The sequence below is a fragment of the Paroedura picta genome, chromosome 6, assembly GCF_049243985.1.
Source record: "Paroedura picta isolate Pp20150507F chromosome 6, Ppicta_v3.0, whole genome shotgun sequence".
Classification (NCBI taxonomy): Eukaryota; Metazoa; Chordata; class Lepidosauria; order Squamata; family Gekkonidae; genus Paroedura; species Paroedura picta.
Genome location: NC_135374.1, coordinates 82,630,014 through 82,639,706, shown reverse-complemented (window position 1 = coordinate 82,639,706; position 9,693 = coordinate 82,630,014). Strand labels below are relative to the sequence as shown.

Here is a 9,693-nt window from a genome sequence, read left to right as displayed (position 1 = left end):
TATTACCATTTTGACCCTAAGAATACCCAGTTGGATTTTGCTCCTCCTTTGTGCAACTCAAACCCAATGATATTTCATTTTCCTTCTGTGTTTTGTTTAATCAAGCCAAAAGTTTTCACTAAACTCTGCATGTTTTGCCTTTTAAATTTCTTTATCAATGAAGCAAACTATCACCACAAAGATAGTTGCCTAAGAACTGACCTCCTTTTATTAGTAGTATTATTAGTATTTGTATTATTTATGTATCTATTTATTTAATTTATTACCTGCCACTCTTGGCAATCTGGCTCGTGGTAGGTTAAAACAGCAATGGCAATACAATAAACCCCTTACCAATACCACATAACGGTCCTTATCTTAAATAATTCTGTCCATAAACAATTAGGGGAAATCTTAAAATTCTCTAAATCAGTCATTGTAAAGGGGGAATGGACAGAATGGCAAGGGGCCTGTATCCACCTACATTCAGTCTCTGACTAGTGGCCAGGTCACCTACTTGTGGAAGAACTATATTCATGAATGTTGCCCTCATGATTGGGGAATCATGGGGACTGTGTGTAGGCAGGTTCACATCTTGTATCACCTCTGTGCTCCCTAGTGAGCAACTGGAAGTCAGTTGAGGTGGGACCAGTGCACTCATCCCCACATCCCATCCCTGCATTTTGATTTTAATGCATGTAGGCTCATGATCAGAGAACAAGTATCAGCAAGCTTATCAAATGGGAACCAAAACTATGGACAAAATAAATGACATTTAAAAAAAAGAAACAAAACTGGGAGTGTTTGTTCATCCCTTCTGCTAGAAGTGCAGCTGGCAGTGGGTGTGTGGCTGAAAGTTGGAAACACTAATCTTTGTCTATACAGCAATGCCTGGCATTCCTCACCATTAAGTGACAATATGTTGTTCTATTTTTCCCCAACAGCAATTCCAAAATTAAGTTTGCTGAGTTCTAGAAAAAGGGAATTAAATGGGACTAAAGGCATTCATCTTATTTTAGCGAACTACTGTAATGGTTGGAAATCAATTTGGATTCCATAGCATGTTTGTGAAGTTAGTTTCAGGAGAATAGCCTTGTCAATCTGCAGTAGAAGAGCTAGATTAGAGTTCAATAGCACCGTAGAGACCAATCAAATTTTGGATGTAAAAACTTTTGAGAGTCAGAGCTCACCTGAGAGAGGCTTGTTGATCTCCAAGATGCCATTGAGCTTGAATCTAAGTTTATAGATTCTAAGTCTGTTTGGAATCCTTGCACATTCCTGATTCAGTGCTTTAGCACAAATCTAAAGGAAATAAACTTTAAAAATATAATTGTTGAATGGGAGTTTGGATCTATGCAGGGCTATACTACCGATATTAATCCTGCAGTTGCCCTGCAGTTTACTGGTTTACCATAGGCTGCTACAGGAATAGGATGAATATGCATGGGTACAATATGGCTTCTGAGGATTGAAACACATAAATACTCCCTTTGAATCTATATTTTATCAGAATTTCCATTGGGAATGTAGAATCTCAACAAATCTTGGAAGCCAAGCAGCCTCAAGCTAAGCAGGCTGAGAAGAACTCCCTCCCTGTGTGGGTCTTGTATAGCCACCTGAATATATCTGCAGCTGCACTCTCGGGAATTTGTGACTGTTAATTTTGGGGGCCGGGGATGGGTATGGTCTCGTGGTTTCATCCTGTTTTTGTTTTTACTGCCACCTTGGGTTTTTATTGGAATTTTCTTTTTTATGGATTTTTAGATTTCTGTAAACCACACCTGTGCGGTAGGAGAGATGGTATAAAAATATGAAAATTAAATAAATACTAGGGTTGTGCCCATGGGAAAAAGTCCATACTTTTTGGATTCAGCATGAAGTGACTTGGTGGAATCTGAATCAATCAAATCACAGCTTCAATACAGGGATTTGAATTTGGATGATTCGGATTTGGTGACCAAATCAATTTGGTGACCAAACAGCCAGTGCAAAAATAGCTGCTTTTCCCTCATCTTCTCAAGAAGAGGAAAGCCAGCTGAACTGAATTGACCAACTTAATGTAAATGTCCAAAGATCAAAAGTCCAAGACACTCAAAGTGGCATCCTCACCTTAGTAATGGTATTGGGTTTATGTCCCAATCAGCAAACCAGAATTCTGAAGGAGAAACAAATGTAGCCAGAGTGAAATGACTTGGATCAGACACAGTAATCTCATCAAAAGGATGCTGTACACAGGGGGGGCCTGACCTTTTAGGTTCTCCAGGCATCTTTGGAATTTAAACTTGTATTGCAGTTCTAGTCTGAAAACAATTATATTGCAATTTATCCTATTGGATCTATTCTAAGGTGACCAGATTTTAACATTGGTAAAGTGGGACACCATTGACCGGGGGGGGGGGGCGGTTCTTGATTAAAATTTGGTCTATATGGAGCAACAACAATTTTCATAGAATGCATAGAATGCAGAAATAGTATTGTAATATATATATATACATAATAGAAATAAATTAATCTAAAACATTCAAACTTTTTCAGTTTTAGTTCAGGGACAGCTTTATGTTCTCTGATCTACAACTGTGTTATTATTATGTAGACATTTTAAGGAAACTCATTCAAAATGAGAGGAAGGTAATAATTTGGCTATCAGGAAAATGATTGTGCTCTGACTACTATTTTAATGTGCAAGTGTGAAGGCAATGCTATAAATAGTAAGCCATTGCTTCTGCATCTTTTAAAAAATCTTGTAATATTTTAGGATAAGAAATTAATGGTCTGTATAAAACAAATATAGTGGGTATAGTTTTATAGCAAATGGTCAGCATTAGATCTTATGGGTGGATATTATGTATTATAAACCATCTGGATTAAGAGAATGCCAAATTTCATCTGAAATCTATTTTCCTTCATGTCTATATGTATTACAATGATAAGATGGTCCTCTTGAAACCTGCTTTTTCAAACTGTAAATCATTAATATCTATAATTCATGGAATAGGGTACAAAGAGGAAAAATACTTTCCCCCCCCCAAAGATCAGTGTGTATCAAAGAAAAATTATTACACATAAGTCTGTTTTTTTTCCTTCAGAATAATTTACCATCAACTGATGAATACAGTCTAGGCATTAAAACCACCTGATATTGGCTGCAAATAAATTGATCTCCTAAGCCATCTTGATATTAAATTATACTCAAATGTGACTATTATATGCATAATAAAAAAGTGGGAATGATGGAAAGAGGCATTTTTTATAAAACTATGTCTTTCTAGTATTGTTAGGGATGCCAGCCTCCAGGTGGGACCTGGGGATCCTCTGCTTTTACACTTCATCTACGGGTGACAGAGATCAGTTTCCCTGGAGAAAATGGAAGCTTTGGAGGGTGGACTCTATAGTAGCAATCCCCAACCTGTGGGCCGCAGACCACATGTGGTCCTTCGACTAATTGGAGGTGGGCCCCAAAGGACGCCTTCTCCCCCCCCCCGGCCCTTTACTTCATCCCCCCCAGCCCTTTACAACACACTTCATTGTTGTGGCATGTCTGCATCTTATTTTTAAGGGATGTTTAAACATTACCATAGTGATCAGAGAGCGCTAGGGCAGTGGTTGAGAGTAGAGGAGTAAACTACCCCCCCCCCCACCGGGCCTCAGTAAAAGGCGCTGAGTGGTCCCCGGTGAGTGGTCCCCGGCGTTGAGTAGTCCCCGCTGATAAAAAGGTTGGGGACCACTGCTCTATAGCATTATATTCCATTGAGGTCCCTCCCCACTCCATAACCTGTCCACTCCTAACTCCACCCCCAAATCTCCAGGTATTTCCCAACCCAGAGCTGGCAACCCTAAATATTGTCCATATTTGGGTGGGATTTGTTCTTTCAATTTTCTCATAATTGAGGGGGGGGGGCAGAGCCTAGTCCAGCGACCAGTCCAGTAGTTTTCAGTGGGCCATAGGACAGAACTAATAGCAAACATTTCATTCCTTTTGTTCATACTGGTGAAGGACAGAGGATTGAGCCTGAAGTTGTATCCTAGTATGGAATATAAGGTTATTGCTGGGAGGCAAATATTTATGGAATGTTGTTAATTGTACCATACCTGCTGCTCACAAGGTTGTATCTAGGCATGCATTCCCCCGCAGAGCCTCAGCTTAAAAGGGAAGGGTTCCTACCACCTGCCTTTTCTCTGGATCACTTAGTCTGCCTGAAGTGGACACCTGAGTCAGCATGGATTTCCACTGTGGCTTGGATAAATGGGAGTTTAAATAGGTCCTTATAGGACTTGCTAGTACACTCATTTCCCCAGAGGCAGGATTGGCAAGCTTGAGAAATACTAAGAGATTTTGGGGGTGGATCCTGGAGAGATAGGGATTTGAGGAGAGGAGGGACCTTGGCAGGGAATGATGCCATACAGCCCATCTTGCAAAGCAGCCATTTCTCTTGAGTGGAACGGATTCCCATTGTCTGTAATTCCGAGAGATCTCCATTAACCCACCAGACATTGGCAAGTTGTGTGGGAAAAGTTATTTTCCTCTCCACTGTTGGTAATTCCAAAGGTGTGTCCATAGCTTCTTCACGCCTTCATGCCCTGGTTGTCAGATTAATGGTCACTAGCCAGCTCTCCATCAGCTGCATTCTGCGAGGCTGCATATAGAGCTGGGATGTGGAAACTTTTAAAACTTTTAAAAGAAAATCAAGCAGGAGCCAAGAGATAATGCTAAGCTGATAGGGCTAAATGTAACACGTTGCAGCATCAAACACTAGCAATAAAGCATCTGTATGGAATACCGGGATAGTACAGTGAAAATGCAGCATCTGCCTGCCAGAAAGCATTTTAATTCTGAAGATTAATCTTTCATGGTTCAAAATGGATTTTAAATTCAAACTCACTGATGACACTAGAAACCGCAGAAGCTGCTTCATAATTATTGTTGTCTTTCATAGCAATGTACATCAGCAAAGGCCCTAATCTGTGGATTACTTACATGATTAAATATATCCTCAACCCAATAGGATTGTGAATGTCTTTAAAGAGTACTATAATCCTCATCCTGTAACTACGATGATGTAAAATTCTAATACTAAAATAGTCTTTGCTCACACATTCTTGGGTGTGTATTTTAAAAATTAAAAAGAACATCAATTTCTGCTTGATTTTGCATTTGCATTTTTCACTCTTGCTTTTTATACAATACGGAATGGACCATTCAGCCCAACCTCAGTGATGCAAGTATTTTAGCTGTTTTAGAATACTTGAGGTAAAATTTTCTTTGCTCATATTTTGATTGTTGGGGAGATATTGCAGCTGTAATGATTAGTTTGTAGCTGTAATGATCAGTCTATTGAATGTTTTGTGCTTGATGAGAATGCTTATAAAAATGTGAGCAGTTATTGACTGAATATGGGAATTCTCACCCATCATTATAACATTTAAAGCAGGGGTAGTCTAACTGCGGCCCTCCAGATGTCCATGGACTACAATTCCCAGGAGGCCCTGCCAGCATTCGCTGGCAGGGGCTCCTGGGAATTGTAGTCCATGGACATCTGGAGGGCCGCAGTTTGACTACCCCTGATTTAAAGGGATAAAATGAATGTGGATCCTTATATCTTTCATGGGGTATTGATTCTCAAATCAGTGCTCCCTACAGTGGAAAGCAGATCTGAATTCAGTCACAAGATCACTGAACCACAGAAGGCTTTGCTGTAGTCACACTGGCCTACAGATCTCATTCTCTGTTGGGATTGGGAGAGCAGGGTGTGGAAATGTGGATCCCAACAGTGCCAACAGTGGATCCCAACAGGTGCTCTACAACTATTAGGTTAGACCTCAAGAACTCTTGAGTGCATGATGTTTATGGAAACAGATCTTCCCCCACCTACTACACCCACAGCAGCCCTCTGCATCTCTTCAGGCAATTCTGAGACTCCTCTCAGAGGGTGGATGGGTGGATGACAATAAAATACAAGAAAAAGCACTCCCACCCTCAGAACAGGTTAATATGATTAATGTTGTTTACATCTGTAAAATTATGCAAAACAAATTTTCATTTTTCCAACAATATATTATTTGTTGTTATAGTAAAACACTAAAAACATTGGTTGGCGCAAACTCCTGGATCATAGCCCTTCCCCCGCATACTCACAAAGTTGAAATATATATTGTGACAAGGTGACTTGGAAAAAAAATCCCACTACAAAGAAAAAGATAAGTAAATTTAACCTGAGATTGGCAACAACCGGTCTGATCAGTTCCATGTGTGTTTCACAATGTGTACCAATTTCTTCACAAACACCTCAAGGCATACATCCACTTCTAAGCTGTTTTCTTGATTCATGTGAACCTTGTTTTGAGGATTCAAAGCTATTGGCAATTGAATGCTAAGGGTTTTTTGTTTGTTTAGTAATAAAGACAAAGATTCAGTGGCAAAGCCAAAGGGATCATCACAGCTAGAAGATAATGGCCTTTCAAAATATTTGCTTTTAAATTATATTGATATAAAGTTATCCATGATTTCTCTTTTTTTTCAGTTATTCTTTTCAAAATGCTAGAAGTATTTGTACCAAATAAAAGAAAATGTCTACTGAAAATTTAGAATGTCATTAATAAGGTACAGTGAAAATGCTCTAAAGAGGTAAAAGGTTAGGAACTTTGTTGGCTTCTGTTTTTATAGTTTATTGAAATGTAGTTGATTAAGTGAATTAATTGTTAAACATAATCTGTAGTATTGTTATTGTAAGCAATGTATTAACACCTTTCAAATGTGTATTTATACAATTGTCTAAAACACACACACACAAATAAACTATCCTTGCCTTTTTATAACTCTTAACCAACTTGCAAGTTTTCCTGGATGGAGCCAAACTCGGATTTCATCATGCACAACATCAGCAAAATCATTTACAAAATTTGTTGCCTTCTTTTCTGCCCTCATAAGGGCTGTTAAGGTGTCTAGGTATTTTAAACATGCATAATTTTAAAAATCACATACTGAAAATCATCAAAACAATAAAAAAACACATCATTAAAACAATTTAAAAAAGGAATCACCCAAGGGACTACAAAAGAAAACAAAAAGCCTTCACCTGCTAGTGGGAGACAGCAACAGAAGGAGGAGGAGAGACAAGTTTCTCTGGGAAGAGAGAGGTCCAGAGTTTTGGTGCTATGACTGAAAAGGCCCTCTCCCAGAGGCACCAGATACATGGCCCCTGAAGATGACCACAGTGGTTGGGTAGATTTGTTATAAGATGCTACATGTCACCCAGATTTGTTGCCAAGGACAGCAATGGAAGAGGAGCTCCAATGAACAGACTGGGAAAGGCTGTGTGTGCTCTATCCATGCCAGGAAAAGGTGGGATGGATCAGACTGCCTTCCTTATGTTCCTATTGGAGTTCAATCCAGAGTCTTTAACAATGATCTGCTCATTTGTATGATTTGTGTGTCTTTTAGTCTGCTAAAAGAAGAAAGGACATATCAGGGCAAATGAAAGGATGAATGAAAGGCATAGGTTTGGAGGACCATGGTCAGGCTCTTTCTTGTGTTTATTTCTTCACCTGTTCAATCAGCCTAACCCTTAAAGTGCTTCTCTCACTTTCAAGCCCCACTTATTTCCACTGGACTGTTACCAGCAGAGCACTTTGAGTCTTTCCTGGGCTCCTATGGGACTGCGATTTGCTTCTCATATTGCTTTCTAAAGACAAGCAGGTGCACTCTAATGAGACTATTTTCGCCTGTGAACCTACACCCAAATGGCAGTGCTGCAGGGCAGAGAGACAACTGTAATCTGTTTCTCAAATTAGATATATCTCTTTGATACAATGGGTGCCCAGCTAGTCTCCGGAATTCACTCCACATTTCAGAGAGTTTTTTTTTTCTTTTCTGTTGGGGATGGAGGCAAGTTTGCTGATTTGCATTCATGGTGAAACAAACCGGTAATTCTTGGCACACATCCTTAACAAGCGCTGTGAGATACAGTCATCTCTGATAACCAGAGTTACACCCTTGTAAAGCCACTGATCTTAAAAGCCTTGGAGGTAACTGTGCTTAGGATGGCACTGTTACTCTGAAACTGTAAGTTTAGTTTTGATGCATTCATTTAGCAGCATTTAACTAAAGAACCACAGGGGTTCTCGGTGTTTGGGTGTTTATGTATTTGCACACAGAGACATACATTCATGTTTGTAAAAAAGAATCTGAAAATCATTATACATGATTTAAAAATCAAATGTGGTTTTTAGGCCACTTTTCTATCACTTGAAGCACTGACTGGTGAGATCTCTCTCAAATGCAGTTTAAAGGCAGTGTCAGGGAGGCTACAGGCACCAGAAGTGGGAGCAGACAGAGGGTAAAGGTAAAGGTATCCCCTGTGCAAGCACTGAGTCATGTCTGACCCTTGGGGTGACGCCCTCTAGCGTTTTCTTGGCAGACGCAATACAAGGTAGTTTGCCATTCCCTTCCCCGGTCATTACCATTTACCCTCCAGCAAACTGGGTACTCATTTTACCGACCTCGGAAGGATGGAAGGCTGAATCAACCTTTGGAAGGCTGAGTCAACCTTAGACAGAGGATACACTCACACTATTGATCTTCACAGCAAGCTGCAAAATCTATAACCAGATCACACAAAGTACCAAACTACTAGCTTGGTCCTTTAAAAGTCACACCCTTCTAAAGCCATTGAAATTAATGATCCTAGCAGGGTGTCCCTTAAAGGTAAAGGTAAAGGTATCCCCTGTGCAAGCACCGAGTCATGTCTGACCCTTGGGGTGACGCCCTCCAGCGTTTTCTTGGCAGACTCAATACGGGGTGGTTTGCCAGTGCCTTCCCCGGTCATTACCGTTTACCCCCCAGCAAGCTGGGTACTCATTTTACCGACCTCGGAAGGATGGAAGGCTGAGTCAACCTTGAGCCGGCTGGAGGCGGAGCCATGGCACTTGGATAGCTCGAATACTTCGAGCTCCTGTTCCACTGAGGGTCAATCACTGCTGTGATTGACAGAATCGGGTTTTGGGTACGCTAACCCAACCATAAATCTTCTCAGGAATTCCTTGTGAATCTCTGGGGCCTCTCTGTTCCGCAGGGAAATTAATCTCCCACTGGAACGTAAGCTCAGTGTGCACAGGGTCCAGCAAGCGCCGTCCGCCATCTTAAAATCTTTTTTCCTTTTCATCTTTTTTCAACTCTGCAATCTACAAAGCTTATTTTAATCTACAAAGATAATTGGATACCTCCCAGCAAGACCTTCGACTCACCACAACTCCGGAGTGAAAACATCTGGCAGACATCAGATCGAGCCTACAAACAGTGAGTGGGGTTTCCCTCGGCACCTTCTTCCCTGGAATGAACTCTCGGCGTGGAGAGTTGCTCTCGCTAATCCAAACAAGCCAGAGTGACAGGATTTATTACCACTGAGGGGGTGAAGCAGCCAAATTCCAAGATATTGAGTCATTAATCAACGCAGAGATGCAAGTGCTTTTCCGCTTCTCCGTCTTTACTTTTCCCCCCGTTTCTGGCTCTGCTTGATGCCACCTCATCATGAGGCAGGCTAATTTTCTTTTCTAAGCGAAGAAGGACTTAAATCAACTCAAACTAATAAGTAACAGCTCTTATCATATCTGTTTTTGGTCTTCGAAGATAAGAGAGATTAGAGCCGTGGAATCTCGCGAGAACTAAGCTCTAGAAACATTCCTTTAATTCAAAACAGACTGTTGCTTTCGTTAGGACTC

General features: G+C 40.6%; 1 long non-coding RNA gene across 1 annotated transcript; it reads left to right on the top strand.

The window, feature by feature from the left end:
- The first annotated feature begins 3,636 nt into the window (after nucleotides 1-3,636).
- On the top strand, nucleotides 3,637-9,187 carry LOC143840153 (uncharacterized). Its single transcript, XR_013232051.1, has 2 exons — nucleotides 3,637-5,227; nucleotides 6,049-9,187. It is a non-coding gene; the product is annotated as an uncharacterized LOC143840153 (long non-coding RNA).
- Nucleotides 9,188-9,693: the final 506 nt, after the last annotated feature.